General features: G+C 44.6%; 1 long non-coding RNA gene across 1 annotated transcript in view; it reads right to left on the reverse strand.

Annotated features, from left to right (window-relative positions):
- Positions 1-798: 798 nt before the first annotated feature.
- The window catches only part of LOC124175425, an 89,370-nt gene continuing 64,855 nt past the window's right edge, over positions 799-25,313 (reverse strand). Inside the window, exon 4 of the long non-coding RNA XR_006869161.1 lies at positions 799-867. This is a non-coding gene — a long non-coding RNA (uncharacterized LOC124175425). The remainder of the gene's footprint in view (positions 868-25,313) is intronic.

Genomic DNA, 25,313 nt, shown 5'->3' on the forward strand with positions numbered 1-25,313 from the left:
GGAAGAGGAAAATGGTCGAAGTAAGGAAGAGCGGAGGTCAGGTGCCGATTTCAGGCAAAGGAGTTCAAGGCGCAACGTCGGCTCGCGGATCGGCTACGAGGACCGGGAAAAGGAATCCACTTGTTATTTATCGAGCAGATAAACGAAGCTGTTAAATGTGTCGGCTTAACATAAACATCGATAAGTCCAGGCGAGAGCTAGCTACGCTAACCAGACGCCAACCGCTGCTCGCGTTTCTTCGCGCCCCTTTCAACTAGCCACAACTCGAGCCAAACCACTGCCCCGAACTCTCGGTGACTCGGTCTTTGATGGTTCAAACAACGCTTAATTGCGCTCGTCCCGTCGTCGCATCTTAATAGTAGCACGTCTGTCAGTCTCAACAATTAACTCAAAAAGACTCAGATGTTGATTGAAAGCTTGATGAATCCAGAAGAACCTGGATTAGATGACAATTTGAGTTGGATGGTATCCGAGGTTAGAATTATAAAAATCGTTCCAAGTTTTCGTTATACAATGATCAGATATCCGAGGGCAAGTAATTTTGGATAAAGTTCCGAAAATCCCGTAACTCCGATCAATTGGAAATTTCATATACCCGTGTATTTTGACTCGTTGATCACGAATATGATAGCGTGACTGTGATTTTATTCGAGATCACGGAAACAGTTCCAAGTGCTTGCTGCACTGGAAGAAGAGACTAAATCTACCACCACCGATTACAATTTAATACGATAATATATGCCTGCAATTGAATCGGTTCCAGAACATTGAAAATGTAAATACTGTACATACCGACACGCTTCGTCTTCTTAGGTCATCAGAATCGTCTTCTTTCTGCTTGTCCAAAGTCGATCATCCCGAAGTCATCTATAATCGATAAGACGAGACGTGTATTTAACTCGCACAAATCACAGCTTGGTAATTAGACCACATATCGTGTACGATCAAGAGCATCATTCGCCTTCTCGTACGATGCGCAAGAAAGGTAAACATGAACGGATATTAGTCAGGACGCGAAGGCGACATAGCGCGTATTATATTATATACAACCGGATCGGTAAATATGCGATACATATCATTGCGTCGCCGCGTTGCATGGATCGGGAGAAAAGGTGGTACGTGCAGATAATATTAACGCGTGTAACTATTTATACGGTAAGATAGGTAGATAGGAAGAAGCGCCTCCGCTTTGCACAGGTGGATCGAGCCTTCCAGAGCTGTATCGCAACGCCCACGTAGGTATATAGTTTTCTTTTTTTTTTTTTTTCTTTTTCTTTTTTCTTTTCCACCGAGCATCCATAGCCAGGCAGCGTCGCGACGGTAGCGCCGAAGCGATGCTGGTCGTCTGCTGGTTTTGTACATATCGACCGTACAAACGCACTCGTATAACTATAAAACGTATATACATATACGTATATATATATATATATATATACATATACCGGGTATAATTTACGAGGAACTACATTTGATTATCACAAATGCGCGGCAATTAGCACTCAATTATTGCCAATTACGCTCACGCTTGCGCTATGTGCGATGCTTCCAGGTACCCGCCACGCGCGTACTCACAACCCCATAAATTACCTCGCCTCGATTATTCGAGTGAAGCTTACTACTTGCTGTTTCTAGTGCCGGTTACTGTAACGCTGTAATTCAAATCGTTGCCGTATTTTGATGTTATCAAGCTTATACGGATGCGGTAATTACGTTCCTGCCCAAGAAGTCGAGACAATGAACCTCTGGATGTGAGAATCGAGTACTGACCAGAAATTCCTGGGCTAATTAAGCACTGGTTCGGTGATCGGCGTCTGAACTACGCGTGGTTTCTGAAACTTTAATGCGACTCTGCCGGAACGAGGCCGATTCGGCAAGTTGGCAAACCTTGCGGACGTTTGTAAACAAGGCTTTGGGATGTTATAAGTAGGACGAGAATAATGATCCAAGCTACGATGGAAGAATCGGCGAATTCGAACAAATTTATTTTCTCGATAAATAGAGTTTTTCTTTTTTTTCATTCCTTCGGTTTACATCTTGGAGATTTCTGGACTAATTGCTCGGATGGATGAACAACTCAAACAAACCGTGTTCAAAACATTATACTCTATAAGTTTACCTGACGTGAAAGAGAAAAAAAAAGTGTTCAAGAAACGTACACGTCGCGAGTGACCTGGAAATCGATCCCGAGTTGGATAGTTCACCTGAAGGAACTTGAACCGGCAGAGTAAACCGACTTACATATTCGTGAAGCTTATTTTTGCCATTATACTGTACAGTGTAACAAAAAATAAAAATCAATCGAAAAATATTGTGGAGATATCGATTTCTCCTCATTTTTTTTTTTTGTAATCTTTATTACCGATTCCATCGTCGCTTCAAGTACAGACGCTTGAAAATAAAAGAACAATGAGAACATGCACCTCAGCCCCACCTTGAAAATGACTTTCGCTCTCGAAATTTTTTTCCCAAGTTATCACCCACGTTCAATTAACGAAACCTGTTCACGACTTTCGGGAAATTACCTTGCCATGTAGGATTACAATTATTTATTGAATGTTTCAACCTCAGTCCGTAAAATTAATTTGTAAAGTAATTACAAAGTGATCGTGATCTATTGTTTCTTTTCTGGCGCTTAGGAAGTGGTAAAAATAATTCTTGCGAAGAAGATTTATTCTAAATATGTTTATATTTCTTACTCGTTGACTGTCTTATTGTTAGCTAATCTACCGAATCGTCAATCGAGAAACACGGCGCCCTAGCCGTGTGGGCTTAGACCATTCCTGTTAAATCGTTCCGAACGACTGAGCCGATTCCGCCAATCCGAGCGACTCGGCGGAGGGTATAGATATACTAATAAGTTTTTATTAGCCGGTTATAAACTGTGAAGGGGACCGACTGATCGGGTTGTAAACGTATCTAGTTATGCGTTACGCAACGCGAATGGTAACACTAGGCTCGGTTCAAGTATGTCGTAGCTTATATCACCTCGCTGGAAATCTAGAATAATTTATAGACCTGGTATACTAGCACATAGGTTGTAGATACATGACTCCACACCGTATATATGTACCAAACGCCGTTGTTCCGTCGGAAGCAATTAGGGATTTGCCATAGTGAGAAACGACTCTTTGATACGATCACATTATTGCTCCGACACTCACTGCGAAATTACTTATACATTAATTTATTTCAACGAATCAACTTCGCCAAAAAGCAAGTATGTTTATTTGTCGGATTCCTTGGATTATTTGCACGCGGTATTACCCGAATACAATTTCTCAGCCCAATTTCGCGTTTCGTTATTTCATGTGGTTGATTTATTTCACGTTTCTCCTATCAGACTAGCGGGAGAAATTTAAAAATAAGACTGTGCGATGAATATAAAGGTGGTGAGGCATCGATAAAAAATTATAATTATGATTATTGTATGAAATATTGTAAGCAATATTTCCATTCCAAGGGTTATAAGATTTAGAGAAGTTGATAAGAGAAACGTGTAATTTCTTCGCGACTGCGACATCATCACCGATGGCTTCAGTTTTACTAGATATGGTTTGCTTAACATTTCACCGATAATTACCAGCAATCCCGACGGTAAAAATGTTGTTCTGACTTGTACGATTACCCCTTTGTACGAAGTAACAAATTTTATCCAGTTGATCAAAGAGCGAGGATGACACGCTTAATTTGTTCGTTTACATACATACCTACGCTTACGCGCAACACTTGAAGATAACGTAAAAGTTGCTGTTTTGTTATTTTATGTTCCGCGTACGTTGTAAAAATATCTGAACATGTACTTCTGCCGATTTGAATCGCGTATAACATTTCTTACCAAGCGATTTCGGGGCTGCTGGGTATTTGCCGCTTTGCCGTCGTCGTTATAAGATCGTAAAAAACGATTTTTTCCTCGTAAACGATGGTAGTGAGCCTTTTGAAAGTTCGAGTTAACGACAAACCGAATAACCCATTGAGGGGAACCGAGCCTCGTAAATTCACCAGGTGCGCATACCTATAGACAGATATATACGTAGATAAATAGATACCTACTTAGAGTCATAATTGAGACCTTACGATCAACTTGATATATACGTACCTACTTAGATTGTTGACTCAGCTTATGGTTGTTGGCTTAATATATTACACAGATATGTCGTTTTATTATGTAGCCATCGAAGGCATGTAACACATGATCGGCACATGCGTACAAAACCTGAACACCGTGACGCGAACTACGCGAATGAAGAATTGAGCGACCGGAGAAACCGAAGAATGTCACCGAATACTCTGATTTGTACTTCCCAAAGCGTGCTATATTTCACTAACAACCCTTTAAACCTTGTTATTTCATGCAATATTTTGAAAGTACATTCGTTTAAGAATGAAATTAAACAAAAGATGCATCAATATTTGGAATGGAAAGATGAACAGTTCATCTTTCGTTATTTTATTCTCGCATGTTTGAAATTTCGATTTATCGGCAATTCCAAATATTGATGCTTCCAAGTTTTGACTCCCACTATGCTAGATGTAAATGGAAGAAGGAAATATCCCACTTCTCAAGTTTATACACAATTCCATGTACAGTGTACACGGCTACATTCCCACAGTAAAGTTTTCGATCTTTGTGCGAATTGTTCGCGGGGGTTCGGTGGTTCATTTATTCGGTTCGATACGTGTTACAGTTTCACAGTGACACTGCGATGTCCCGTTTTTACAGTCAAGCTACATAAAATATTGACGCGATTTTTGCCTAGACGGGTAGTTCCATAGTAAGCGGGCCGGTTAGATTTATGGTAGGAAGATAAGCGGCGTGGCTGAAGGAGCAAAGTGTAAGCGCAGCCTAGCAAAGCGGCTCTGAACGAATAAATTTTCAATGTTTACTTATAAAATATAATCTGACAAATGTGTATAGACTTGGCTTAAGAGTGCGGTTACCCTCCGACGTTTAGCGTCCAACGTTATACGTCTGGAGTGTACTCGAGCATAGCCAGTGGCCATCAGAGAGTAATATATTGCGGCCACACTTCACGAGTGTTTGCTAAAGCTTAATAGTCCCGTGTGTTTAACGCGGTCCAAAAATGATATCCAGACTTTGTGTGCGCGGTTTATCCTCCTACTCTTCGTGGCTTGGAAGATATAATCACGTGCCTTCACTGCTGGTAGCGTCGAATTAAACGAAAGAGAGAAAGAGAGAGAGAGAGAGAGAGAGAAAGCGAGAAGGAGAATAATTGTTACAATTTACAATGGCCAGGGAGAGAGAGGTTAAAGTTTAAAGTCGACTCGCTCCTTTCCATAATTTTACTCGAGGATTTCGCCGGTTATAGACACGCCTCGAAGGCCTCGGGTGTAAGGTACACGGGGTTTTGGAAGGAGCGTATTGTACCTACACGGAGCGGGGACTAGAATATCGAGCAGAGTAAAAGTAGAGTGAAGTTGAACGGAGCGGAGCGAAGTGAGTATAAGTAAGTAAGTTGGGTGGCATTAAGTAATTTGTGGTGTTATTTATCGCGGCGGAGCAAAACCCCGGTAAACTCCGTTTGTCGGTGAACCAGGGGCTGGATGGAGTCGGGGGCGGGTGTAGCTGACAATCCCGTTTCTAATGAAAGCTCTCTTTCCCCCTTTGCAAAGCTTTGCGGTGCGCCCGCGAGAAACAGAGCCAGCTCGGATGAAAGGCCAAAACCAAGACTGAGGCAAAACAATCGCTTCGATACGTGTTATTTTCTCGGGTAAAGTTCTTAGCTAGCTTCAGAGAACTCCCCCCCCAGTTTTCACCCCAGCGAAGAGTCCTCCGCTTTTCCAAGGCGCGTCGCACGCTCGGCATTCGCGGACCCTCTTTCCGCACCAAATATCCTTACTTATCGTTAGACTTGCGATCAAATTTTATTTCGAATTCAGATGCCTCGCTTTATCAGACCTCTCCGACTCATTCGCCGCTTACCGGATAATCCGATTGCTAACTGCGGAGCTGCCACCGTCTGCCTTTTTTTTTTTCTTTAAATTTACCGAACTTATCTAGTTTGATTACAAAAGCGTGAAAATGACACAATTACGAAACAAAGGTTTTGTTAAAGGTCTGTTCGACGTTAACTCAAGTTTAATTTTTAATTGAAAAATTACCTTCTCTCAAGCTAGGCAAAAGTGGTAACAGGATTTCCTAAAAACATTATTAATAAACAAAGTTAGTTATGACTAATTTTATGAATTTGTCAAATTATGCAATTCTGGCATTTGAAAAATTTCGTTTACAGTTTCACAATGTCTCAATAATTGAGCTTCTCCTGATATGGGATCGTTTTTTTAGGTACAGCTGTGATCAATTTAAAAATCGCAACCTGGAGTTGTAGATATTATTAATCAATCGTCCCAGTACCTTTCAGTAACCGACGTTCCAACAGTTATTGAAAAATATGCACAATTATACGCTAAGAAACAAAACATGACTTCAAAGTTTAATGACGAGAACCGTTCTGATTCCTAATCCAAACGGCACAGATAAAAGAAGAAAACTTGACAATATTTGCCGCGGGATTGCAATTTATGAACACGATTTCTCCGTTATGGTCGCGGCACGTCGTTTCATCTTCATTGATGACTACTGGTTCTGGGAGATGGGCAGTGACTGAATTTTTCTCGAAACCAGCGTGAACAGTAAAGGGTTTATAATATTTGGAAATACAGTTGTGATGTACGAGGCAAAAGCAGATGGTCAGGCCGCGCGTACGTTCCTTGTTGCGATTACCGAGTACACTCAAGTTATCGTTTATATGCCGGTTACTTTTAGTTTCAATAATAATAACCGTAAACATTCTCAGATAATCGCTCTTTACTAGCCAGCTCGTTATACTCGTCAATGAACTTTACGAGGCTTAATATACGAGCGTACATAACTGAATGAACGAACGAACGAACGAAGAAGCGAAGGAAGGAATGAATGAGGGCTGTTTCCACTTTTATTCCACTTATAACATAACGTAGTTGCCATGTACAGATAGCAGCTAGACTTCACTCGTCTTGCCTCGTTCCGTTGAATGGAACCCTTGTTCTTCGAGCAGATAGCCAAATACACATACATACTTGACAAAAAGTTGTCCATTCTCTCAGCACCTCGTCAGAATACCGTTGGTTGAAATTGAAATTGCCGAGCTTTGTGATGTAGTTACTGCTACAGCTCTTCCAAGAAACATAGGGTAGCAGATAAGATAACTGTTGAATTTGAAGATTTCTCCGCGCTTCGTATGTGAAAACCTTCACCATCGGTACGAAGGGTAATCATTGGAAACAAAGAAATAGCATTAGTCTTGGAGACTCTCGATCCACGTTTAAAAAGTCACCTCCGAGAGCAGCGTGCTTCGCAACTGCGCGGATCCATCGTTTCACGTAAATTTCACCACCAGAAGCAATGGCAGACATTAATTAAGTTCTGTTAAGAGTTTGTACAGCCAGGACAGCCCCTTTCTCCGGCTATGCTCGGGCAAAGAGATAGTGGAAAGGCGGCAAGAGGGAGGACACCGAGTATACGCCACCGACCGGCACCCCCTTCGTGGCGGAGAGGATTGTAACGAAAGGATTTGCGGTAATCCTCGATCTAATTTGCATGCTGATGGTAATGGATGTGTATCTTGCCTTATTCCTTCGTTTCCCTTCTGCTCTTCGTGTATATTCCTCGTTCTCACTCTACCACCTTCCACGTATCAGTCGAATTCAACACCTCTGACACCGATATCTCATCCACCGTCCATAAAGTGACCAAGAAATATACGACTTTCCACGGTTCACCGATCAACTCTTGACGTTCATCCGTCTGTCGACTATAGATTATTATAATTGTGCAATTCCATAGAGACAGATAAACCATGAACACGATGATTGTCTCTTAGCGTTACGATCATCAAGACTGCAGCGGTTCTTGATCACCCTTGACAACCGAAGGCCTTCGACCATGGACGGACCGGCATATAGTTCTGTACCAAGTTCGCAATAATACGACGAACCGGAAAGCTTGATCGCGATCATCCGTGAGCAGTGCCGACCCTGTTTGTAGATAATGTTGGCATATAGGAAGCGACAATCCAGCGGATGGGTAAGAGGTGGACGAAGCTCGGACCGCGGGCAGTTAGCATCAGCAGCAGCAGCAGCACAAGGCGGAGCTCGACCAGACAAAATAGGAAAAATCCGACAAACGCCCACCGCGGTACCGGCGAGCCTATCGGCGTCGTTGCCGATGTGAAAAAACGTGGTCGTCAACAAGATGGAGTTTGGGCACCGCGGTCGGTCGGGCGTTCGGTCGCGGTTGGACGGTCGCGTCGGCCGCGTGCTGCGTCCCAGCCGCGATCGATCGGCGGTCGCATGCGATCGTTGCCGCTGGCTTCGCGCACTCTGCCTTTCTCTCTCCTTTCCCTCCCATTTCCAACATGGCCGCTATTTCTCCGCTCTCTTTCCCACCGCGGCTAACAACCTTCGCCGCGTTACCACCACCACCACCACCTTACACCACCTCTTCAACCTCCTCCACCCCCGCCTCCGCCCGGCGGCTCCTTCGAGAGTAGATATCCACCTCCCCTGCCCACCCCCCCTCCCCCCACCACCTCCTCCGGTCCAAACTCGACTCCTACCGCTTTTGAGGTATCCGTGTAACGTGGTCGGCGGACAACACTTTGCCCCGACATTATCAAGTACACGGCGCGTAGAGATAGTCCTTACAAACAGCTTCCGTGGTTGGCGTATGGGCTGCACACACGTGAACGCATACACGCAACCAACGAACGCTGGTTGGTACCGAGGCCGCGATTGCGCACCTATACACTCGCGGAAAGAAACCGACGTCGACACGCGGTGGCCGTTGATATCCGAACGGTACGGTCTTGTTGATATCGCCGGCCAGCCGAGGCGCACTCTATATGCAATTCCTGCTGGTTACTCGCAAATCTTCGTATATATACAGACCATTATACACGCAGAGACTCCGGCGAGCATGATTCCGCACAAGTTTCCAGCCCGCGTTTGTACACGGACGACGGACCAGCTCAGGAACGCGACGTTCAGGCACGCGGGTATGAGACTGCAGGCCGTCTGTGGTTTAACGTGCAATTTAAAACTCATCCAGTCAGTCGGTAAGTCAGTCAGTTTTACGGGGTTGCAGTTGAAGCACGACTTAATATCATTCTCGGATGAAAATACCGGGCGGTTTACGCGGCCGTGTCGGCGGTGCTCCCTCGGGCAGTTGATGGCCCTGACACGGGAGGAAAACGGGAGTAGGTATACCGGAATTGACTCGAGGCTCGCGACCCCCATGTAAATTGCTTCATCCAGCCGCGCCATAGTCGTCTTTATATTAGGCGGTGGTCGGGCGCGAGCTTTCACCGCACCGAGTCGAAGGGCCAAAGGTTACCCCCGAACTTTCCGCCGCGAGAGTGAAAGAGAGAGAAAGTAAGAGATAAAGAGAGCCGGGTGGGAGGGGCCGCAAGCCCTCAGCTTTATGACTGCTATATGACCTGCAGGCTCTAGACTTTATATTACTTTGCTCGACTCCCGCCGCTTCGTCGATCGATCCGCACCCAAGACGTGTGATGCGTTTATTTGTTCGGGAATCAAGAGTATCCCAACAACTTTGTTCTCGTATCGGTTTACTCAACGTCCGAATATCCCCGAGGCGAGATATCGCTAGTCAAGTATCTAATGAAAATTTCTCACCCCCTATTATCCTTACTCGAAATTTCCTGTTTCGACCCTCCATTACAAACGTAAGTAGGTACTCGATGTGTCCGTTACTAATCAGACACTTTTGAACGGAGTTTAAAATGCGAAGAGTTGATGAAAACATCGACATGACTTTGAGTTTCAATTATCAAGAAGACAACATCCCCAGTTGCACGACAAAGGTCTTCAAGATTCAAAATACTGATCCAATAAATAACGCTCGATTTACAGTGAGTAGCCTCGATTCCGTCGACACACAACGGCCGTAGGTATACATATATATATATATATATACCTGTATAAGCACACGGATACAGTGCAGATGGTATCGAAGTATTTAGTTGACGGCAGGATGCAGCTAGGGAAGCAGGGGATGAACCGATGGCGCTAAAGGCTGTCCACCGCCAGACAATTTATTCGGGCATTGTGGCGGACTTATAAATGTAAAGGAAATCTGTGTCGCGTAGTCGACGAGGCGTACAAGAACGCGTCCTCCACCCCCTGCGCCTCCGAAACGGGCGCCTGCACCCCTTCCCTGCATATCCTCGGAGATGCGTTCTACGCACGAATACAACCGCGCGCATGCGAGCGTGGAGAAGCGATCGGATTTAAAACGGACCGCCGCCGATCGAACGACAAGTGGTGGCGGTGCTGTTCAAAGAGAACTTCTAGCGCCCTCGCGATCCACACCTCGATCGGTCTCGCTCACTCCCGCTGAGAAGCGCCGGCGAAGAGTAGCGCCTTCAGGTAGGCGGTATGCTCCTGAAATGTCCCAACTCCCCCGGGACCCGGTTGTGTCTCCCATTAGATTAGGCGCGGCTTCGACGCTGCAGGCGAAAAGCGATCGTCTCCTCGTCTTTCGTTCGTGGTGGACAAAAAGTGGGGAGTAACGGAGCAGAAAAGGGACAGGGGGGAGAGAAGGGGTGATAAAAAGGCGTAGGTGAAGGATAAAAACAACCACCACCACTCGAATAATAACAGTATAACAAAGAAAGGACCTAAGAACTCCTCGATCGTGACATGGTTTTGCATGGTCTCTGGTGCTCGTAACGATGCACGCCTCTCGAAAGTTTCTGTACCCTGGAAACGCTGCACGGGAGAACCATCGAGGTGCCAGGAATTCATGCACGTCGTAGGTAACTCGCTCGTAAAACGGGCGCGTTTCGCTCGATTTACGGAGTGCGAAACACGTCGTATGGTAATATTTCCCATGTGAGCGCAACGATTTTGACAGACCAGCAGCACCATCGCCGACACTGCGTGATTCATGTCCGCGTCTGTGTACCGCTCGTATAAAACCGACTTCTAGGTATGGAAATTACATCCATCGAAATGGTGCCTCTTAGGGTCAGTGTTACGACATCGTAACGAGGTTCATCGGTATATCGCGCTCGCATGCGGAGCCGTCTGTATCTGCAAATTTAACGCGCTTCATTGTCCCGTCAAAGTGCAACGCAGACGTCTAGTCGACTCACCACCGAACCAACCGTGTCCGTCAAACAACGAACAAGCCCGATACCATGCTCGCTTCATTACCCTAGTGGTTACGGCTGTTACGACTTGATGGTCAGCTGCGAACTGATGTTGCAGAAGCGAGTCTGCAGTTGTGGTCTCGTTAATAAAATGTAGTATTTCACACTGCGGTGAGAACGATATGTTGAGGTGTATTGAAAATTTTCCTTGAGATAAAAAGAGACGATTAGTGGGTGTGCGGCGAAGGCGTCCCACTAATGCGTCTTTGTCTTGGAAGAAAGAGTCACTGCAGGCAGGGCTAATTAGAGCTGGTCGCAAACAGAAAGATAATTGATATTAATTACCGTTTCTTACTTTCCACTGCATTAACCGTCTACTGGGTCCGCCATCCCTCATTGTTAGTTCCTAAAAAGACGTCATCCAGCTAAGTATAATAAGTACGAAGTCCTCGAGGCCTCACCTCACTCCCTCCCTCCCTCTCTCATCCGACGTTCCTCTTATAATCCATCTAAATTTTAAGAGCAGATTAGTAAATTTCGTAAAACTTTCCCGCTGAGACACCGGCGCGCGAGCGTGCGGGTAATCCATTTAAATAATTCGAGTTTCGCCGACACCCTTCAAGGTTCGAGAAGAGACAAGGCTCCGTTCTCCATCACCTTCGCGCGTGATTCGGAACCTTTCGTTTATCCTCTCGTTAAATTTCGCGGAGAAAACGACAACCGTGACTACAACAGGCTGACGGTAGATACTGAGCCTGGAGATGGCCAACAGGAAGAAGAAGACGAAGAAGAAGGTACCGAGCCGCACGTGAGGCACGCATTGCATGGTTTTGGCACAAAGATAGTTGTGGCAGTGGCGTGCTGTCGGGGAACGCCTCGACACAAATCATCGACAAGGAGCCTGGCTGTTTACAGCTCCCAAGAACTCAGCGCCGAAGGAGTGACGGACGGATGGATCGCGTTCGTGGATTCGGAGCAACTCGACTCGAGCGTTACTGCAGCGGTACCGGAATAGCGCCGTCGACGGGCGCATTGACGCTTCGTAGTCGCCCTGGAATGCGTCGGCCCCGGCTGTTAACCCCGTCCTTTATTTCTGCTCAACCGCGACGACCGAGGACGGAGTGAGTATAGCCCAAGTTCGGACGCTCTCGACTTCCTCTTCTACATCTCCATCTTCCACCTCTTCTGCTCCTTCCTTCGCGCTTGCCGCTCTGCTATTTCGCGGCAACGAGGATGACCCCGGAGGTCGCGTTCCTGTATTTCACACCGCCATTCGCACGTCTTTCAACGCCTCTTGTCGACGCTGTTAACGCGCCGTCCGTCGGTCGACCAAATTCGTGAATCGCACTACGGGCCCCTCCACTTTGCTTGGAAATCATTCAATCGCCACTCGACGATGATCTGAGAATGAGTAGAGAAAGAAGTCTTCGGTGTATTTTAGGCCTATAAGTCCTCGGCACTCCTCAACTTGTGTGCACGTCACTGTTACTTCCAAGTCTGGGGCTTGACGGTCCCGGGGGTTGTGGGTGGCGGAGAAATAGGAAGCGGAAGAGGAAGAGGAAGGGGAGGTCGGAGGTCGGGGTGGTTGGTAAGCCACGCCGGCGACCCGTGTCGTCAAAGCTTAGTGGCTTCTCTCCGCGGGTTGGTGGGTCATCACTCACCGTTCTCTTAGAACCTGGCAACCAGAACAAACAAACCGTTGGTGCCCTGACCCCGCAGGGCTAAGAACTAGATATCTACACGCGTAATGTTATCTCAACGGGAGCTACACCGTCGAGAAAGTCCTACGGATTCACCGTGCAAACAATATACGACCAAAATAAGATCTTCACCTTGAGCTTCGATCAACGGATCAACCAACCATGCACGCGAAACTCGAGCACAACTTTTTCCAAACGTTTCGTTGTTCCGTGAAAGAAGAAATCATTCGTCAGCTCGAAATGCTTATCAATTTTTAACCAGACCGCAAGTGCCGCGAGTAAAATGATCTCGGAAAGAAGTTCTGCTGAGCAAGGGAGTTCTTTTCTTTTTCTTATTCTTCTTCAGAGGAGCAATACCGGTTGATACCGTAGGTTTAAATTAATTAAACTTTCGCACTTTTTGAATGGCAGGAATAAAACGCCCGGTGACACGTCAGCTAAGGCTGTTGGTACCTCGAGCTCGTGCCCGCGACATTGTCTGCTTAATGGCGAGGTAAGAAGTACCGAGAAAGGAGAAAGATACAGAGAGAGAGAGAGAGAGAGAGAGAGAGAGAAAGAGAGAGAGAGAAATACAGAGGAGAAGAAAGTAAACGAATTCTCACGCTGCCGTGTCGTTTGGCCAATGGAATAGAATGGAGGAAAATAAAAGGGGGAACGAGAGGCGGGGAGCACAGAGTTGGGAATAAACGCCGTGCAACACCCCTTCTTGATTTACTTAAAATTCCTCGCGGTTACTCAGTGGCTTCGTAAAAATTAAGCCGAGGAAAATCCTTGGGCTCTTCCAGCGCGCTTACGTCGTCGGCACTTTGTTACTTTCTCGATTGGATAAATTTCCATTTAATTGGCACCAGTTAGTCCGAGTTTGCTTTAAAGCTCCGCTCTTCTACGCGGGGGAAAAAAATTCACACCGAGGCCACTTTTCTACTGAAATCCCGCGAACACTACGGCGCGGGTGGCAAGAAGTTTAATTCCTCAACGCGGAACGCGCGAACCGACTTGGCGCCACCTTGGCGGCTTTGAAGTCGTCGTCCTAGGTCCTTGTCCAGGACCGGACCGGGTTCCAAGGTGGCAACACCTGAGAGTCGAGAAGCCACGATTCAGAGACCATAAAACAATCGACATGCACGGCTCAGAATTAAGGAACAGGCGACGGAGCCGTAAACCTGTTTCTGAACATCGACATCACCATCTCTGGAACCTTGTGTTCGCCTCGAAGTGTGCGCATCCGACACCATACTGTCCTCGTCATTCGCTTCGCTTCACCAGCCAAAAGGGGTACATGCACACATTGGAAACTTGTCTTATTTCCCCAACTACGGTGGGCCTTGAGGGACGTTGTTTTAATACATGATTTCATCTTGCGATGTGCCGAATGTCTGCAGATTTTACTACGGCATCGATATTGAGAATATTGAAACTTTGTAGAATTCTATTTGAAGGAAAACTATTTAAACTGTTAAATCGGATTTATTACCGTCTGCATTATGTGGAATAAATATTTTCCGGTTAACCAATCCCGAAGAGAAACTGTGTTGAACACTTTGCTTCCAGTTAGCTGAAGTTGTTGAAAAATGTACTTGTCAAGTTAACCAGTACCGCGGGCTTGAGAGACGAACGCGCGGCATCCGTAGAGGCGCGATCGAGAGGAAACTGGCAGCACTTATAAATCTGGCGAGAATGAGAATAAGAGAATCTCGATTCGCACAAACCGTGCGTTAGTTTCTTTACCTCGGACTCATTCTCTCTTTCTCTTCACGTTTCCTCTCAACTGTCTTGCTCCTTCTCCAGCAGCAGCAGCAGCTCCCGCGCAAAGGCAGGCGGGAGAAGTTGAGGAGCCGGAGGAGCCGACCTCGGAATTCCTAATTCTTCGAAAGCGTCGGAGAATTCCCGAAAGGTCCATTGAGCGGGGTTCGGGCATATCATTAGGCCGACTTCCAGGTACGAGAACACCGCGTGAATGGGTGAGAGATCCCATGCGCCCACGTACTCAATGGGAGAGAGACCCGTTCGAGAGGCGCTGGATTTCGAGCATGGGATTCAACAGACACTAGGGCTCCAACTGAAGTCCGCATCCCCCCAAATCATTATATACAACTTACAAATCTCCTCAAACAACAGTCGGTCAAAGTATCGAATTTCGGACATGTTCAAACCAATTGTAGAAGGTGGTCAAAGCCTGTCATCGCGCAATGAAATAAATAATCAGGAAGCATGAACCATCAACTGCCAGCGTTTCTTAATTTTCCTTTACTCACGAATCTTCTCCTGATTCTTCGTCCTCAATGAGATTTTCTCAGACCACGGCGTCCCGGTCGGATGGAGTCTAGGTGATCTTAGTGGCGATCGTTTGGGTTTGAGAGCAGGTACGGGTACCTGCATAGAGAAACCTCGGACAACACGAAGGTGTAAATTTCGTGCACGTATACCTGTACACGTGGTGCCGGCCACGAAGGTGGTTAGGTATAAGGTAAACGAGGCGAAGAGTCGAGCTGAATGGCCAGACGGCGGCTCGTTAGCCGCGTCCTTGGCGCCGCAAAGATGCCCGCTTTGATAGCTGTCCCATATTCCTTAAACCAACACCTAGCCTCACCTTCCCCGTCTCCCTGCGTGGTTCCAGCGTCTCTAAGGACCTTCTGGGCTCGTCGCTTATCCGGTTCATAGGCCGGCTGTTTACGTCACATTGCCATACGATCGACGTGATAAACGCACAATATCTGCAATGTGTGCAAACTTCGCACGTCCAATTCTAGGTGAGAAAAATGGCAAGAGAGAGGAAAAAAAACAAACAAATCCAATGATACTCCAGGTCCATTTTTTTCGCTTCAACAGCGGATCAACTATTGGTGTAACCATTTTCTTAATATTTCGGAGAGTTTGAGCAGAGTTCTAAAACTTCGGCTGCATCAACGATAAGCCTGAGTTCATCTAAGCTGAAGCTTTTTATCGTAATAAAATTCTTACAAGTGTTCATAATCTCTCCGTGGGTGGTCAGAGGCAGCAGTTAGTTGTGATCAATGAGTCCAGTGTCAAGCACCAAGGGACTCCTATCGGCAAAGCTTCTTGTGATGAGCTATACCCTATGGTGTTCCACAAGCACACAGAGTCATGGCTGAGGATAGTGAATATAATGAGTACATAAAGCACACGTGATTCGCGAATTGCATTCACACTTCGAATTACCTTTACCGTATCTTTGGCAGGAGTTTTCGACAATTGTGCTGACGCTGGTGGCCAAGCTGCTTGTTACTTCCTGCACCATTCGCGATCTAATTAACCGCGTTGACGGACAAACCGACCAATGAACGACTAGTGTGGTTAATTTATAATTCTCTGTTAGTTCGGTAGTTGGTGAGGAGGTGAAGGCGTGTAAGAACGAGTGTTCGCGACCGGGTTAAGCGTGCTCGCGGTGACTCGGTTTCCTCTAATCATCAGCGCACGGGTTCTCGACGGTGGAATCTTTATTGCTGACTGCTCGTTAGACCCGGTGCCGTTTTGATCTTGGTTGTAAAAGCTGGCTTATTAATAGTAAACACGTAGTCACGTCGCTTGAACTACAGAAATATGCATTCACTGATGTTACGCTACCGCTGTCGCTGGAGCAGCATGCACCGCGATCTTTTCTCGACAGTCTCTCCTCCGGCTTATAACGCATCTGCACGGTACTTTATACTCTCTATTTTTCAACCCCCGTGCAATATCTCTTTCCTCGACTCGGAATCGCCAGCTCAACTACACGTTTGAAAACATGCGCAATGAATTCTGCCGGTGCCGGATAATGAAAACTTCAAATTCGAGACCGTGCAGAAGTTCTTGTTCAATCCACTTCCGAATAATGGAATCGTCGAACAAAAGGAACGCGATGATGCACAGCTTTTTGTTACTGCTTCATTTGAAACTACTTTACGAGATCAATCTTCATAACGATGGTAGTCGATGAATTACGAAGTATTATAATCGATCTGCCACAACGTGAACAAAAAAAAAAAAAAAAGAAACCAGTGAAATTGGACGGTCGTTCAAAAATACTGAAATATTTGCAGACCCTTTGCCAAAAGTACAATTACCGAGGTAAGTGAAAACGGTGCTTTTTCTTTACCTTCACTTTTGCTATAAGAAGAACGGCAAATACAGCATCCTGAAAGTGTACAGGGATTGGAGTAGATTTGAGTATCGACTGGTTGGTGTCCCATGCCGACTACATCATTGATATACGAGCGGAATCACGGTCTCTTCGGAAAGGACTCGAACATGGTCGAGGTAACGTTGGTAGTGGTGACAAGGTAGCTGCGTACACGCGTATTATATCCAAAGGTCTTTATAGACGAGCTAATTGAAAGCGGGCGTTGACGTAGTTGGGCAAGTTTAATAATAACCGTCGGGGCAGGGTTGATGGGTGCCCGGAGGGACCGGGGAAGCGGTGTCCGCGGAAGATAACAGGAAAGGCTTCGCGGGTAATGGGCGAGGTGAGGCGGGGTCGGGTTATAACTAGCGAGGCGAAACGGGTAGTGTGGCGAACATACGCTTCATTAACGGATCATCTCTTGTTAATATCTACTTTATCCTCCGGCTGACCGTATCAGCGGTGGCCAGGCGCCGGCGGCAGCGTCCCGACGCCCCCTCCCCGCCCCTCCACCCGCTCTCGACAATCTCTGCTATCTGCGCTCCGTGTTGCGTGCAGTCCAGGTACCCGCGAATCCGCGAATCCGCCTCGCGTTATCCACGCAACGGATCCTCCGTCCTTGAGGATCAGGTCCAGGACATCTCGTAAGGTATTTTTACGCCTTATCAACGTTACTATTAATTTGACGAGGGAAGCTGCGGCGCCCCGCGTCGCCCCTCCACCGCCTACCGGGGTGGTTAGACAAACGATACCCTTGTGGGGTGTTCCGAAGGATACCTACCAACCAGCCCAGCCGCTGGTCCACCGGCCCCTTATACAGCGCTATGTATAATGGTATGTAGGTACTCGAGTAATATTAGTGTTCCGCAGTTTGCTGTGGGACCCGTTTACGGTAGGTGTATTAGTATATAGCTGTACACCCTGCATCCCCTTCTCCCTGTGTGCGTATATCCGTGTCATTATACGCCCGGTTTACACAGTCATGCGGCGATGCCAACCTGAGAGTGTATCGCACCGAGGCAATTCTCCGTAACTACTTCGCCACGTATCTATAGCTACATCAGTTTTCCATCTTGCTCACCTTGTTCAACTTCTTTTTACACTACGCCTTCGCCTAGGATATGGTATTATCGGTTATGTCCGTAATTCGCCGAGTCACAGGAGACGTGGATTTTTACCTTGTAGAGTTGTGCCAATCGCCATTTTCATTCTCTCCAACCAATCGATTTCGTTAAGGAGACTTAAAGTTAAACTTTTTTCTTCTCTTATCCACCACTGTTCGTCACGGCATCAATTTCTTTATGGAATTTTCATTACCAGATAGTATTAAAAAGGTCTCAATTATCAACTCGATATAAATTCGTTCGAAAAAATTAAACAATTTTCCAAATACCGGAATTGAGAAAAAACCAATCGAGTCCTCATAATGGATTATCGCTTAGATTGATTCATTAATTTTTTGTATACCGTGATATTGACTCGTCATTGCGAGTTGGATTTGCGACTGTAGCTTCACATCTCTCAAACAGTAGACAATAGTTTCAAATACCTGCACGTAGGCGTACCAGATTTGCCCTACAAAATATTAGAACTAACAGATATATGCTATTTTCTCGAAAATCACGAAAATTTTCTTTCGCTCGTGCTTTTTTTACAAATTTTTCCCAGTTACCGTAATAGTGGGGGAAACGACTTTGTCGAGAAGATGGATGGTGGTATGAAATTCTCTTGTTGAACAAGCATACGGTATGTTTATATATATTATATGTATTATTATAGCGATGTTAGACGCATGCAAAAAAAAGGAAAATAAAATAGAAGAACAGAGAATTTGGTGCCGACAAAGTATCCAGCTTATACAGATACACGATACGGCGTATCCATTATATCCATAGAGGTAGCAGCTTCCATCCGCACGTATAAAGTACATAAAAGTTTGTGTATTTTATACAAGTTTATCGACATACGTCGTACATTTTGTACTTACAGATCTGGAACTTTTTACTAACATTGAAGACCTGACGTATAACCTACACTTTGTCGAAATAAAATTTTCCGAAGATGAAAATCTTGCAAATTGAGGAAATCGAGGGGGTTGATAAAAGTTAATGGAAACAAAGAAATGAAATAATAATCGTAAGCGAAAATTGATCAAAATCAAAATCTTTCGAAATCCAAGCACAAATTATTTACTCTCTAAATTTAAGTCAGTGAAAATTTGCTGATTCACAGTTGTAAGTATACCACTGGAAAAAATCAGTGCGTATACACTAACTATTCCAGTGACTTTTCACTGATACTTCACTGATTTTCAGTGTACACACTGATTTTTTCTAGCAGTATACTTGTAAGTGATTCATATTTAGAGAGTAGTTTTCGATCAGTAGTCGCTTGAAATCGCTGGAAGTAGCTATACATCACGTGAAATAGCTTAAAACCGTGAAAAATTATTGCAAATCGCGTGAAATCATCGAAATCCTACAATCGTTTGCCACCTAATCCGTAAGTAAATACCCCCTCGATATTTTCACCTTCGATCCAAACGTGATCATTTCTATACCTCGAAGATTTTAATTTTCAAATTCTTCGTATCAGATCTAAACCTGTTTGAAAATCGGATATTGCGACCCTGGTTCGTTATCGTGGCGATTCTGGTACCTCAAACTGACCGCCTAAAATCATAAAAACCGAAAGCACATCAACTCTGAATAAAATTTCTCATCTACAAAATAATCGCGCACTGAGAGACATTTTTATTCCCGGTTACCGCTCAGTCCTTAACTATTTTCAGTTTTTACCACAATCGAAAAATATAGTTTTAGATAAAAAATGAAAATTAGTTTTCTAGCTGTTACCGGAAAGTCTAGTATCCGTTATTATTCCTTCTCATTACGATCGCTGTTACTAGTTTTTCTTGCAAGTGTTGCGAAAATTTAATGCTTGTGCAACAATAAATTTATGTCAAAGCCTTATTTAACTAAAAAAGTAGAGTAAACCTCAGAAACCGATTTTTCGTTGCAATAACCAAAAAAGGATCGACGATAGCGCAAAATGGTTAGGCGTACCTCGTTTTTCGTAATTCGAACAATATTCAAACAGTTTTTTTAACGAAACCTGTTTCACTGAATTTATCTAGTTACTGTAACAAATGAAATTTTTCTCAGTGTGTAAAGAAAAAATTTGGCGGAAAACTCTTCGCCCCGGAGTCGGATTATAAAAGGTAGGTACGCGTATAAACCGTGGAGAACGGACAAGGGGGATGGACGACACATCGCACGTGAAGTTTCAGCCCCTCTTTCAGCTCCCAGTCGAGGCCAACCCCTCCCGACGACTGTGTGTGGCACGGTGGTCAGCTGCTGTCAGCCGTCCGTCGACGTGCCCGATGCCGCCGCCATCCACCACCTTTCCTGGGCTCAGGGGTGGCTACACGCTTTTCTACTTAGCGGCGATCCCCGCCGGCCGGGGGCCGCGAGAGGTGGGATAAGGGGGGATGGGGGCCACCCTAATTGCGAGCGAGAGACCGGACAAAGCGCGACTCGTGTATATATGCCCGGAGGTTTAGACACGCGTGTATTGGCCGCACGAAACTCGGCTTTCCGTGTTGCTTTCGCGGGTGCGTCCGTGTCCGTGTGTGTATGTGTGGGTATAACGCGTACGCTGTAAGGTACACGGGGACGAAGACCTGCCCTCTGGGTGGACACGATGTACTACAAAGTTTGGTGGACTGAATAAATTCGTGGGAGAACCCTCGCACGACTTAGAAAACCTCCGTCGGAAGGTCTCTGATGCTGCCTCGGGTATTATTTAGCTGCCGCGGAAAAGCGAACAGGCCAATTCGAACCCCACTCGCCGTGTAAGTTGAGGAAATGAGAGTAAAAGAAAAAAAAAAAAAATCGCGAAATAAAATCAACGCCTCTCATTTACACAACCCTCTGTGAAAGTTTAGTGCACGCTGGATGAAAAAATTTTAACGACGAATTACAGCAGATATTAACACATCCGTTTCTTTTTTTTTTTTAATCTCTCTTACTGTGGTTTTCTCCGATACAACATATTTATTCAAAACGATTCATCTTCGATTTTGTAATGACTCATGATTTTGGGTGGGATCACCTACCGATACGCGACTGTTCGAATGACTCGTATGTTTTTTTTTTTTTTTCTTTATGTAACAAAATAGTTTCTTTCTCATTTCATTGTGTACTAATTAATTTTTGTTGACAGTAAGTTTTGAAAAAAGTGAAAAATTTCGTTTAATAAAATCCAAATTCAAATTATTAAAATTACTCCGCTGTTTGATTATTCAGCTGTAGTGGAGAAAAATATTCTGTCCATACCGACCACAAATATGTTACTTTCGATAAATTTATCAGAATTAAAATTGCACCTGATGAAAATTATAAATATGTAGAATAAAGAAATGCTCACAAGTATTTGGAATTTGAAACTTCTGAATACTGAAATAACGGGGAACGAGATGTCGAAAATTTTTCTCTCATACAAATCACAAAGTCGAATAACCGTCCCACCGAAAGATTATTTCATTTCAACATTTGTTCCAGCAAGATTCTATTTTCAGATAGCTTTTAATTTGAATGGAGAATTTATTATAGATGAAGATAACGTAGAAGTTTGATATTTTCGGTATGAAAAGGGTTACGCGAGCAAACAGTTTTAATACAAAGCTTACACTCAGCTAAATCGGTAAATAAAATTATCTGATCTCCGCAGGCGTTATATTTTTTTCAGAGTATAAAGCGTGAGTATTTCAATGCGAAAAAATAGTTTTTCCCGTATATTAGTGTTTCACAATTGAAAACATTTTCGAGGAAAACAGAAAGACGGAGGGGTGAACACGGGGGAGAAGGAAAAAATAGAAGGATAAGAAAAACGTATTTAATCTACCATTGGCTGCAAGCACGACACCTTAATATTATTGCACAAGTTTCATTCTGCATTCGTGAGCAGCAGCCACGTCTGATAAGCTAGCTAGCTACAATGTATACGCGTTATCCGAGACTTTGAATAAAATAAATATTAAACGGAAGATTTGTGCAGTTGAAGAAGAGCGTTGCTTATCTCAGTCCGTCGCTGGGCGAACGGATTAAGACTGGGAGCAAATTAAAAGATGCGATTTATACCCATGGCTGGGCGATATGATACGAGCTGGTTATAAACCAGATAACCGTGCAACCATCCTGCAGCGATTGAAACGTACGAGGCAGTCTATAAATTTCTCTTCATCAATGGAAAATTCAATTATTTTAGACTAATATGATTAATTTAATTTAATTAACTAATTCATTAATCCATCTACTCTTTCAACACTTGAGAGCAAGGGGGAAAAAAATATCTAGATAGATCGATGCATGAAAATCCGGAACTATTTCAAGATACTTTTCTTCTCGCAAAATTGCGGCCAAGTAATAACAAAAACCGTCTAAGCACATTCTAGAGAATCTCACGCTTAAAATCTCGATGCTTGTTTTTTCGAAAACTATTGATCTATTGAATGATAAAATATAGTTCATGATATTTCGTAAAGGGTACAATGTACGGTTCAGTATTGTCTATGAATCCTTAACGTGATTGGAAATCATGAACGACCTAAAAAAGATTAACGAAAAATTATCCAAAAAATTTCTACAAAGCTGATATATGAAATTTTTGGTTCACTTCAAGGGTGGCCAAAAGCTCGAGTCGGAGGGAGACGAGAACAGGAGTAGGGAGGATATCGCGAACGCGATGTTATACGGTATTATATGCATCGCGTATGAACAACGATAGCATAATGCAGGACCCTGTGAGAAGGTTGCCAGGACAACGTGTAGGTACTACTGGGTACAATTCGGTGTAGTGTATATTTTGTGTGTGTCTGTGTGTGTCTTCTTCGTGGGCGTTGGCGTGTCGAGATGGAGATGGAGATGGAGATGGACCAGCATCGTCGCTGAGCCCGTGCCGTCTCAGCTCGCACATGTAGCGACAAATACTAATGCCAACGCACAACGTAACGTAGCCGAAGAGAAAAACAGACTGCATCGAGGAAGACGGTCAAAGGGGGGAAAGGGGGTGAAGGGGGCGGGGGGTGGGGGGGGGGAGGATGGAGGGGAGAACAACTCCTGGGGGATGATGGTGGAGAGGCGGAGTTCGAGGTGCGGCTTTCCTGGTCCCGCCCACGAGAGCTTGAAAGCTGCTCGAGGAGGTGGTCTGCGCCTATGGATCTTCCGCGAGCTTGCGGGCACTGTGGCGCACCCTGACCGACCCGCCAAGAAACACCGGCATTCATCGACTCGACATCAAATATCCTGCACGCACTCGGAGATCCTTTATACAGATTGCGTATTTAACGTGCGGTTTTCATAATCGTTATTTTCTAAATACATTGTTCGCTTCGACGCTTTTCCGGACGGATATGAGAATTTTTAAATATAATTAAGAAAGGCATTCTGAACGATGAGTTTTCAATGAATTTGTGCGTTGAAAAATTTCATAGAATATTTGTCTACCTATGGATATTTTTTTTATTTTTTTTTTTTTATTCTTCTTCTTTTTGTAACGCGTGAATATTGTGCGAGATGTTTATTTATTGAAGAAAAAACCAAGAACGAATGCTTTTTGGGGAAAATTTATTTGACGCTGATTCTGATATCGAAAATTTGACAGGTTATTGAACGTCAAACAGGTAAGGAATTAAAGCTACTTGTTTCAACGTATTATAGAATCAAATTCAAGTTTCATAAATTTTTGTTATAATATAAGTGATATTCCGATGCTAAAGGTAAAAGCTGGGTCATATTGAACTGAAACGAAAACAAAAAATCTTCAAAAATGAACAGTTTCATCTAAAAAAAAAGTTTTGGAAAATCGTTTTTTGATTTTACATCAATTTCAATCGGTTGGAAAAATTTACTTCGATGAAACTGTACAGAGTACCTTAATCCTAAAATCGGGTTTTCGATAATAGTTCTGAGAGTTCGTCATGGGAACGATGAGCGTGTCGCAGCAGTTTCTAGGGAATGCTTCTGTGGAACCTTTGCTCGTAGTAGGTACAAACAGGACAGAAGAATCTACTATTGAAAGGTTTTGTACAATAGCGCTGATGGCATATAGACAGGGTAGGTACTATACTCGGATCGTGGTTTGCGGTGCCGGAGAAACGCGAATCGAGTGTAGAGGAGGGCAATAAAGCGGTTTGAAAAATCGACAACCTTTTAGCAAAGCGTTCGAGAGCATTTCAGCAGCAACGAGGCTGCGGATAGAATGAAGATCGATAAAACAGGGCGGGAAAAAGAACGAAGAAACGATTTGCTACAGGGGTAGAGCTCTCACTTCCATGACGGGGCGGGCATCGGGGTGGCGACGGGGACGCGTTGCAGGGGATCCGGCACTTCATTCAATTTAAATTAAACTCGTATTAACGGTGTGAAATCAGTGAATTCATTAGGAGGGCTTTTATTAATACAAAATGATTAATTAAACAAAACCGTGACAGGAGGTGCTGCAGGAAGATGGCGGGGGGAGGGTGAAGGGGTGAAACGAGTAACGGAGAAAGCGAACCGAGTGAAAGGATTGTCACCGAGAAGCAGATGTCGCTGGCATCAACAAAATTATTAAACGAGTCAACAGTCTCATTTTCATCCCTCCACCCCTGCAGTCGGTCCTTTCTTTCGGTCTGTGTAATCTGTGTCGCATGTTGCATCCCGAGATACGAACATTCGTTTCTCGAATACGCCGTTCGTCGCATATATTGACGAAAAATAAAAAGAATACCGTCAACCTTGATTATCGAGTAATAAAAAATTAATCCATTACATTTCACTGATTTTTACACTCGAGTGGAATCAATTAATGCAAACGTACCACCGTCTACGCTCTGGCCAATAAAGTTAAAATTGCATTCTGCTGCCAGGAGACAAATAGATTCTATTTTATTCATACGGAAATGTGCGCAAGCGTATATGTGTATATACCTAGGCGGTCCATCCGTCAATCGCTGGAGAAAATCTGCACACGTATTTCAGCTGTCAGTTTTAAAACTTGGTAATATTTATAGACGACAAAACGTCCGGAAAGGAAGATGCATATTGTATTGTAGTGAACGCACGGTCCGGAATGGTGATAGAATTTAACTCTGATGACGTTGGATCTCATTTGTGAACCTGAGAACGCGCGACGAAAGGAAAAGAGAGAAAAAAAAATGGTCGAAATCACCCGCTTTGAACGAGCCACGTCGGCAAAATGAAAATCTGTCCAAAGTTCTTCGGGACGGTCTCTCAAGTCGACAGTTGGCCAGGTGCGAAGATTAATCCTGGTTATACAACC

The sequence above is a fragment of the Neodiprion fabricii genome, chromosome 2 (genome assembly GCF_021155785.1).
Source record: "Neodiprion fabricii isolate iyNeoFabr1 chromosome 2, iyNeoFabr1.1, whole genome shotgun sequence".
In the NCBI taxonomy this organism is placed as follows: Eukaryota; Metazoa; Arthropoda; class Insecta; order Hymenoptera; family Diprionidae; genus Neodiprion; species Neodiprion fabricii.